The sequence below is a fragment of the Caretta caretta genome, chromosome 11, assembly GCF_965140235.1.
Source record: "Caretta caretta isolate rCarCar2 chromosome 11, rCarCar1.hap1, whole genome shotgun sequence".
Lineage (NCBI taxonomy): Eukaryota > Metazoa > Chordata > Testudines > Cheloniidae > Caretta > Caretta caretta.
In genome coordinates, this window is record NC_134216.1 from 44285033 (window position 1) to 44292494 (window position 7462).

The 7462-nt window shown below is 38.9% G+C and overlaps 1 long non-coding RNA gene across 1 annotated transcript in view; it reads right to left on the minus strand.

Moving 5' to 3' along the window:
- LOC142068552 (uncharacterized) overlaps positions 1 to 7462 on the minus strand; it is a 340090-nt gene that overhangs the window by 330344 nt on the left and 2284 nt on the right. The gene's annotated exons all lie outside the window — the stretch shown is intronic.

Consider the following 7462-nt stretch of genomic DNA (forward strand, 5'->3'; position numbering starts at 1 on the left):
TTTATTCTTTGCCTCTTTCCATATTGTGATGATTTTTTTTATATATATATTTGAGCAGGGCTGGATCTAAGTGCATTCATTAGTATTACCTTCAACACGTTCGCCTGCATCTTAACAGGGTTTTCAATAGTGGTAAGCTAACTCAATTGAGCTAACAAGATTGAAAAAACTCACCTTTTTCTCCTGACAAAACACACCCAATCTCTTTGTCCTTGTTCAGGCTACCGGCCTGGTCTATACCACAGAGTTACGTTGCCATAAGGCAGCTTATGTTGACTTAACTCTGTAAGTGTCTACACTAAAATGTAGTTCCCACCGATGTAAATAGACCACTTCACTGACTTTAATAACTCCACCTCCGCAAGAGGCAAAGCACTTAGGTCAATGCAGTTAGGTTGACACAGTGTCAGTGTAGACACTACATTGCTTACATTGACTGTTGCTGCATTCCAGAAGCCATCCCACAATTCCCCACACTGACAATTAAATTGGTGCAAGCACTCCTGGTTAGCTCACATGCCAGCAACACCAGAAGCGTAGTGTGGACATGCAAAAGCAATGTAATTACTGTGGTGGCTGTACATCGACATAAGTTAGGTTGATTTAATTTTGTACTGTAGCCTTGTCCTAAGATTTAAAGGTGATGTGTTAGCTGACATTAACACATTTGAAAAGCATACACAAAGCACACTGCCTCAAGCTTTGCCCATTAACGTTAAGCTGGTCAAGTTTGTTGACCACCAACCATCAACCTCAGCCTGGACCAGTCCACACAAGAGATCCACTTCCTGGACACTACTGTGCTAATAAGCAATGGTCACATAAACACCACCCTATACCGGAAACCTACTGACCACTATGCCTACCTACATGCCTCCAGCTTTCATCCAGACCACGCCACACGATCCATCGTCTACAGCCAAGCTCTTCGATACAACCGCATTTGCTCCAACCCCTCAGACTGAGACAAACACCTACAAGATCTCTATCAAGCATTCTTACAACAATACCCACCTGCTGAAGTGAAGGAACAGATTGACAGAGCGAGACGAGTACCCAGAAGTCACCTACTACAAGACAGGCCAAATAAAGAAAATAACAGAACGCCACTAGCCATCACCTTCAGCCCCCAACTAAAACCTCTCCAACGCATCATCAAGGATCTACAATCTATCCTGAAGGACGACCCATCACTCTCACAGATCTTGGGAGACAGGCCAGTCCTTGCTTACAGACAACCCCCCAACCTGAAGCAAATACTCACCTGCAACCACACACCACACAACAGAACCACTAACCCAGGAACCTATCCTTGCAACAAAGACCGTTGCCAACTGTGCCCACATATCTATTCAGGGGACACCATCATAGGGCCTAATCACATCAGCCACACTCTCAAAAGCTCGTTCACCTGCACATCTACCAATGTGATATATGCCATCATGTGCCAGCAATGCCCCTCTGCCATGTACATTGATCAAACTGGACAGTCTCTACGTAAAAGAATAAATGGACACAAATCAGATGTCAAGAATTATAACGTTCAAAAACCAGTCGGAGAACACTTCAATCTCTTTGGTCACTCGATTACAGACCTAAAAGTGGCAATTCTGCAACAAAAAACCTTCAAAAACAGACTCCAACAAGAGACTGCTGAATTGGAATTAATTTGCAAACTGGATACAATTAACTTAGGCTTGAATAAAGACTGGGAGTGGATGGGTCATTACACAAAGTAAAATTATTTCCCCATGTTTATTCCCCTCCCCCCACACTGTTCCTCAGATGTTCTTGTCAACTGCTGGAAATGGCCCACCTTGATTATCATTAAAAAAGGTTTTTTCCCCCCCAGCTCTCCCGCTGGTAATAGCTCACCTTACCTGATCACTCTTGTTACAGTATGTATGGTAACACCCATTGTTTCATGTTCTCTATGTATATAAATCTCCCCACTATATTTTCCACTGAATGCATCTGATGAAGTGAGCTGTAGCTCACGAAAGCTTATGCTCAAATAAATTTGTTAGTCTCTAAGGTGCCACAAGTTCTCCTTTTCTTTTTGTGATACAGACTAACATGGCTGCTACTTTTAAAGTCTAGGGTAATTCAACCAGTTTAGCATTTTTAAACACATACACTGCTTTGCCTACATTAGATTTTTCAAATGTGTTTGCTAACACATTCTAACATTATCTCTTTAAATCCTAGCCTGGGAAATGGGTTAACTGGTAATATTAGGTCCTTTATTCTCTGAGCCAGACTATCCTGTGATCCAGCCACTGGAATGCAACTTTGTTCACATTCACACATTACGCTGACACCTCAGGAAGCTGCCTTTGCCTGATTTTTGGAGGTCTTATTCATTATTTGGTAAGTCTGAATAGGCCTTGGAAAAACATGCCTGGTAAGCAATTTCCCCCTCATTTTATGTCAGAGGGGCTCTCTTTTATTCAAGAAAACCATTTGTTCAATAATACAATTTAAAAAGAGAAAAATGCCATCAAAACAGTCTGAAAGGAAAAAAGGGAATAAGATTGAGCTAAAACCACAAAACCTAAACCATAAATATGTTCAGATTTGATTAGTATTTAGCATGTTAAAGAGATTTGAATTGTCTACAAAATTGTATCCAACTCACAGTAATCCAAGATGTAGATTATTTTTCCATATGGTAAAGGCTAATTGCAGAGTGTGTGTGCACGCAAAATCTTTACAAAATATAAACACTTTTATACAGTATGCTACTTATAGAAAAAATCTCTCTCCTGACCCTGAATGAAAACCAAATATACAGCATCTCCAAGGGAAAAAAAGCTGTTTAAAAGTGCTTTTAGTTGAGCTACCTGCTGACTATTTAATATTCTTTTTTCACTGTTATAGCCCATGAGAGTCACAGCAACCAGATGTGCCTCTTTGGGGGACAGAAGTCATACAATGTAAGTCTAAGACAACAGACAGACTAGAGCAGTCATAATTTCAGGGGGAAAAGGTGTTCGGAGTTATTTGTTGGGTTCCTTTTGTTATTGTGTGCATGTATATACATTATATACACAGAGAGAGAGACTTTTTAATAGAATAGATAAAAACCAAACAATGTTTAAAACAATAAATTTATAGCTTGTTCAGATTTTTCATCCTGACACCTATTGTCATTTTGGCTTTAAACATTTTAAAATTAATTGAGTGAAGTGAATGTTTGCAGTCTACACTGGATAAAAATGAATATAACTATGACTAACAGAATTTAAATACATTTACATACTGTGTATGTTCCTGTGTTTGCTCAGTAAAAGTTGGGTAATAAAATCAAATATAGAGGTCAGAATGATGGGTCCTAAATAAAGAAATTTCAGATTATATATAATAGTTCAAACTTCTGCAGTAGCATCCATATTTAAATATACAATATTCTTATAAATCCAGGAAAAGTACTATACACTGAGCAGCCTACTGCCTTGCAAACTCATCTTGACTTTCGTGAACCATACAGCACTTTTTAAACCACATCCTTTTTAAAAGTACAAACTACTGTCTATCAGCTTTGTCATTGTGAAGGGGAGCCTGAATATCTGCAAAAGCAGCTGGAAAAAAAGGAGACATCTTATTTGCCTCCACTGGTAGCTGCTGCTACCTAATATGACACATTATAGGGAAAGAGGAAAGTAGAGCCACCAGCAGAATGGATAAAAATAACTACATTACATTTCCATGTAAACAACGTTGTGTGATCACAAATGGAAAGGGATATGTCCAGGAGATATGATTAATCAGTTTGAGAATCCCTGGGGCATGCTATCTAGCTAACAAAAATGCTATAAACTCCTGTAACTCACTGGCAAAATTAGTAAATTATATTCTGTAGTTCCTTAGTTATTCAGAATGGTCCCATTATCATTTTTTGTTTATACCATTATATCCCAGTTTTACAAGAGGAAGATTGTCCTGAATCTCTGTTATTTCATCTATGCTGATACTTAGTCCTACATCCAGTTCTGGTAAACTAATGTGAACCTGTGTAATGTGAAATTGTCAGCCACATTGCCCTGCACTTTATGTAGTCCTTGACCAATGCAAAGTGAGTGTAAATGTGTTGTAAAATGCTACCATTCTAAGTTAGTAGCATTTTACTACAACTTTACATTTGTGCAAAGGACTTCATGAAGTTCGTGGTGACTGTGAATTAGGACTATTGAACTCAAACTTGATCTGCCTGTGGATTGGTAACAAGATCAAATCAGAGGAAAACAGAGTTCCAATACTACTGAACATTATTTGAAACAATTTACGCTCCTAAAATTATTGTGATAACTGCAGGTGATACATGCAAATTAAACCTACTTTCTTGGGACTGAGATTTTTACAATAATGTCTGAAAACATCATTACACAAAAAGATGATTATAGAAAAAAAATCTTTAAAGGAACTAATAGGAAGATTACCCTGTCTACTATGTTTTGTGTTAATGAACAGAATATTTCTATATAACTGTTTACTCGTGTTTAATATTTTGTTAAACCAAATGTATTGATATTATATGAACCACATTAGTCCCTGAGAAACCATCACCTTTCTCCCACATTGTCATAGATGGATCAGAGTTTATTATTTTACCTTTACGTTCTCTCCTTATGAGTATTATTACTCCTTTCCAATAAAGTATTCACTGTATATTACACTGTTATCAATTGTATTTTATTCACTGCATGACTGCAAAGTTAAATTCCACAGATATAGCCTAAGTCAGAGTACTACTGTTTCCAGTCTTAAGTTTAAATATAAATAAAAAGAGTACATCTTGAGACCTCAATAACTTCTTGGCTTTTGCAGTTGAAGGAATACTAAAGAGTCGAACCATGTCACTCTTTGACTGCTGTAAGGCAATCCAGGCAAAAACCAATAGCAGACTTTTTGCTATTTTTTTTAGTTTAAAAAAAGTTTTGGTCAACACTTGCTACAATGATCATTAATTAGCTTTGTTGCCCACAGTACCTAATTCTGTAGGAAACAGAGCATGAGTAAAACAAAAGCCAAATTTAGGGGAACTATTTTATTTGAAAACAAAGCTAGTTAAATGCAGAGAAGTTTGTTTAAATATCAGATATTAAGGGCCAGCTTTGGATTTTTGGTAATGGCCATTAAGAAGCCATCTCCCCACTAACTGAGAATAGCCAGAGCACAATAGCAATCTGATCACATCCCCTCCCATCTCCAGTACACTCCATACACCAGGTCCAAGGATATACCATCTCTGCCCCAACTTGGTGGAATGCTTGGTTGATGAAATCTAGTAATTTTCTAACCCCTTTGCATTAACTGGAGTGAACTAGAGCATCTGGCCTGAATCTAAAAGAGTAGCAATCTTCTGAGTACTATAGATTTAAGATACTCGATCTATAGAAAGAAGAGTCATTAGATACTGTGCTGGAGACTATGGAGACCTTTTCCCCCAAACTTTGTTTGTATAACTATAACAATCACAATGTGTTTATCAAAAAGAAAGTTTAAATACAAAACAATAGTTAAATACAATCTTGGAATAATAGTAGCTAACACACTTGTAGCTATTTTCCTCTACATTTCTGCTTATTTACTCATAACTTTCTGTATACTGTTTCTGCTCAAATTGTATAGAGCCTTCCCCCACCTGCACCCCCTTCAGTAAAACCACACCTATTGACTTACTCCACCAACTGGTCTTGTGACCATACATAGGAGGAAGAAAGGCAAGCCTACAAAGGGCTAAATACTGATTTGTTCTACCTTTTATTTTGGCTAAAAGGTGTATTTGAGTTAGTGTATCCTCCTGAAATGGCTATTACTACAATCAAAGAGGACAAAGATATTCAAGACTATGTAAGAAGAAAGGAAGAAGACTTTTACAGGTTGAATAGTTTTGGGGGCTTTTATGCTTATTCTAGTGTCCCTCTCCAGAGAGAGAGAAAGAATTGCCTACCTATATTTATAATTATTCAGTTTGTGTCCTTCTTCTATGCTATATGTAACAAACAACTTTGAGTACTTCCCAGTCCCATTTACTCGGTTACTTGACAGTTTGTTAGTCCACTTCTTCTAGTTCTCAACATATGTGTGTGATAACAAAATCAGGAGAAACCAGGCCTAATTAGTGATAAGCTTGCTTGTTACAATACTGCAGCTAAAACTTTCAGAGGTGACTGCAGATTGAAACTATTACCTTTATTTTTAGTGCTCAACTTGGGACACCTTAACATGACCTGACTTTGAAAGTGTAGGTGCTCAATAATTCCTGCAAGTGAAAGCTGTTTACAGTATATCCAGTTGAATATACAAAAACTAAGGCATGCAAAATCACTCCTGAAAAATCTTGACCACATTTGTGCACAATTTAGTGCTAATCTAAGATTACTTTTGCAGACTTCTGAAAAAATACTATTTTGAGACAGGAGGCAAGGCTTTTCCAATATTAATATGTCTCATGATTTTATCATGACTGTAGTGATTTTGTGGTATTTTTAATGTCTCATGAAAACATGCTGAATAGTGCCAATGCATCAATTTCCCCTTATTCAAATAGGCCACCAACTACTATCAATGGAGCTGAAGCTACCAAGCTGGCCACTGTTTTCCTACAGTTCCTCTGCATATGGTAGTGAGGCTGCCCATTAGAAAGTTGGCAGCCATCTCCCACTGTTTTCAGTGAGATTGAAGCCATCCCTGTAGGCAAAATGGCTGCTGTTCTGTGGTTTAGGGAGCTAGACAGGACATAGGGACCATGAGGAGCAGCAGAAACACTGTGAATGGGGGAGAATAAGGTAGAGTAGCAGGTGGATCTACAGGTTGCATGGGGCTGAGGGGGTGCAGAGTAAAGTGCTGGGGGAAAGAATGGCAGCAGCACTCCTACCCTAGGTAGTGGTTGGGAAGGGGAAGCCCCTCTGAGCAACCTGGAGAAGATAGTTATGCCAACTCTTGCAAACTGATCATGAGTTAGGGCATTTTTTTGCGTAGTTGGAGGAGGAGCACTGCTGTCATGTGAGAAGTTTCTCTGAGCTGTGACTTTTTTTCTGGGCTGGGCAATGGCATACTGGCAAAGTCTTGTGTGAGTGTCTTGGGACTGAGAATATTACAGACCTGCCCTGCCTACGTGTACGGTCCTAAAGCAGGGAGAGGGAACTGGGGTGAGGGGAAGCAGCGATGGGATGCTACTCAGCCTGGGCAGAGGAGAAGTCCTAGAGAAGCAGGGGGTGGTGTGTCACAGATGGAAAAGTCCCAGGGCAGCAAGAGACAAGGAGGTGTTTCTGTTGGGTGAAGACCCTTATCTCAAGGGGTGTGGAGAGTAAGTGGAGTCCATCTGAGCATCCAGTGAGAGGATTGCATGTTGTGTGCATTACTGGTTGACTTGTCATCCTGACATTATCACACATTGGCGGAGGAATAAAGGGGGAGTTAAGAAATCAAAGACCTTTAAAATACTGATTAAAAAACT